This window comes from Sturnira hondurensis, unplaced genomic scaffold (assembly GCF_014824575.4).
Source record: "Sturnira hondurensis isolate 20B ecotype Veracruz unplaced genomic scaffold, ASM1482457v3 Scaffold0018097, whole genome shotgun sequence".
In the NCBI taxonomy this organism is placed as follows: Eukaryota; Metazoa; Chordata; class Mammalia; order Chiroptera; family Phyllostomidae; genus Sturnira; species Sturnira hondurensis.
The window spans coordinates 1404459-1407101 of record NW_028090728.1 but is presented as its reverse complement, the minus strand read 5'-3'; the positions used below and the strand labels follow the sequence as shown (position 1 = coordinate 1407101).

The window sequence follows — 2643 nt, the reverse complement described above, 5'->3', positions numbered from 1 at the left end:
GGTTGCTTCCAACTTTTGGCTATTGTAAATTGTGCTGCTATGAACATTGGGGTGCATAGGTTCTTTGGGATTGGTGTTTTAGGGTTCTTAGGATACAATCCCAGCAGTGGAATTGCTGGGTTAAAAGACAGGTCCAATTTTAGTTTTCTTAGAAAATTCCACACTGTTTTCCATAATGGTTGTATCAGTTTGCAATCCCACCAACAGTGGACTAGAGTCCCCTTTTCCCCACACCCTCTTTGTTTATGATAGCCATTCCCTGGTAAGCAGGATTCTGACTTAAAAGGCACTCAACCATATCTGCACAAATGTCTTTAATCCCTTAATTTAAAATAAGAAAGTTTTGGTTCCACATCACAGAAGTGCAGAGACATGACAGAAACATCCAAAACTCTGAGTAGGGGTTTCAAGAGTGTCTCTGGTCTTTCTTTGACTGTGAGACATTCCTCTCAGTAGATTCTGGACCCCTGACCTCTGTGGGAAAGGCACTGGCTCTTCTTCACAGTGACTTTGCGGTGTAGCCAGTGCTTTAAGGTGGAGAAGGGAAGGAAGTCTGTGATCAGTCTGAAAGTGAATCCATCTCTTGTTTTAGAGTCATGCCCTAGATCTCTGAGAAGCAGTTTCCATCACTCCCTACTATCTCCATTCCTTCCCCTCCTCCTGCTCCAATGCACACCCAAGGGTCATCCAAAGCAGTGAGGAGGCAACTCCTGTCTGGTTGCCTGGAGGTGGACCCAGTGATCATGCTGTGGGCTGGCTGATGCTTGCTCATGGAGAACAGTGATACAGTTTTCTGGTGTCTGCTTCTCTGACAGCTTTTGGGGGAGCCACCTCGGGACTCATAGTGAATCCCAAATGCCTGCTATTCTCATACTTTTCCACAAACCCCCAAACTGTCATGATTTCTTTTCTGTTTGACAGAAAGGGCTTGTAGAAGCTCTGGTGGCCTTAGTGTGGTGAGATGGCCCTCTGCCCCAGTAGCTGCTCTGTTTTTGCACCGGACACAGTTCCTTCTTTCCTTCTACAAGGACTGGAGCTCATTCCAGATTTTACCTTCTCTTAAGAACATCAGGCTCTGTGGGTGTTGTATTTGTTGAATTAAGATCGATACTTCATGTTCTTAAATAAACAGATTAGGATAGTGATTTATCTTTCTTAATTGATTTTTACTTAAGAGCTCATTTATTCATTCATTTAATAATGTTAACCCTGAGAATGAATGAACCTAATGAGAAGGGCTCCCATTGACACCTGGGCTCCAATTTATGAACAGAGGCTAGCAGCTGTTGCTACACAGGGGCCTCTTACCCAAGCCATTTTAGACCTGCACTGAACTACCTGCATTATAGTCCTGTCCTCTGAGCTATTCCTTAAAACAGGGGTGTCAAACTCATTTCCACCAGGGGCCACATCAGCCTCGCAGTTGCCTTCAAGGGCCAAATGTAATTTTAGGACTGTATAAATGTACGGTAACTACTCCTTAACTAGGCACAAGAAGCTTGGCACTGCCGCTGGGTAGAAACAAGGCGCTGCCCTCATAAAACAAGGAGGAGGGCCAGATTCTGCCCAGGTGCCTTGTGTTTGCCACCTGTGCCTTAAAAAGAAGTTCCTGGAATGACATTCCAACCAATATGACTGAGATTTCTTCCATCTAATCAGAAATGTGCAGCTATTTCTTTATTAGTATCTTCACCAACAGATTAGAGCAATTTCCTTCTGACCAATCAGGAAAGTGCTTTTTCGACCAAACCGAGAATTTGGAGTCCTCATTTGCATGAGGACAGACAGACCAATCACATTTCAGAAGTGGGGACTTTTCACTACACAAGTCAGCTTCCCTTCTTAGGGAAGGCCTAGAAAAAGGAACTCCAGGTCCAGCGTGGTGTCAGCCACCTCATCCAGTGTTCTCCGACCCTCCCAGCAGTGACCCCGAAATTATAAGCTGAGGGCGGGAGACCTGGCAAGTTACGCTCCACTCGGGGACCCCTCGCGGACCCCCACAAGCTCCTCCCATTTCTCCGTTGCAGTCCGCCAGGCCCTTGGCCCCGCCCCACCCCACCCGCCCGCCTCCGCCCTCCCTTCCACAATTTCCCAAGTCATCCCGGAGTGTCGCTCAGATGCGGAGGGACTGGATCCGAGTCTCCGCCGGCTGGAGCTCTACTTCGCAGCCGCACTCAGGCTCTGATGCCCTAGAAATCCCGAGGAGCTGTGTTGGAACTTCTTTCAAATGTATACCGGAATTTAAAAAAAGCTACACGCTTCATCAGATCAGCTAGCCAGGACGCCGCAGGCACAGTGAGCTCTTTAATAATGTAGAGTCTTCCACTTGCTGGGACCTCGTGGCGCAATGGTAGCGCGTCTGACTCCAGATCAGAAGGTTGCGTGTTCAAGTCACGTCGGGGTCACGTTTGGCTCTCTTTTTCGAGTGAATGAAAAATTTGGCCTCAAGAAGTATGTGTCGTCCTTCCAACAGCAGCGATAACCCCTCTTTTTCTTTCATTACGAATATGGAATTCATCAACTTGCAACTGCTAGAGGAAGAGGTTCCTTCTGGCGGCAGACACAAGGCGCTGAGCCAAGCCTCCGAGTGACCCGGATACAGCTTGGACTGACACAGCATTGTACAGGTGGGCCCATGCCCAC

At 47.8% G+C, this 2643-nt stretch overlaps 1 non-coding gene across 1 annotated transcript; it reads left to right on the top strand.

Moving 5' to 3' along the window:
* Positions 1–2333: 2333 nt before the first annotated feature.
* TRNAW-CCA (transfer RNA tryptophan (anticodon CCA)) lies at positions 2334–2405 on the top strand. The gene has a single exon. It is a non-coding gene; the product is annotated as a tRNA-Trp (tRNA).
* The last annotated feature ends 238 nt before the right edge of the window (positions 2406–2643 follow it).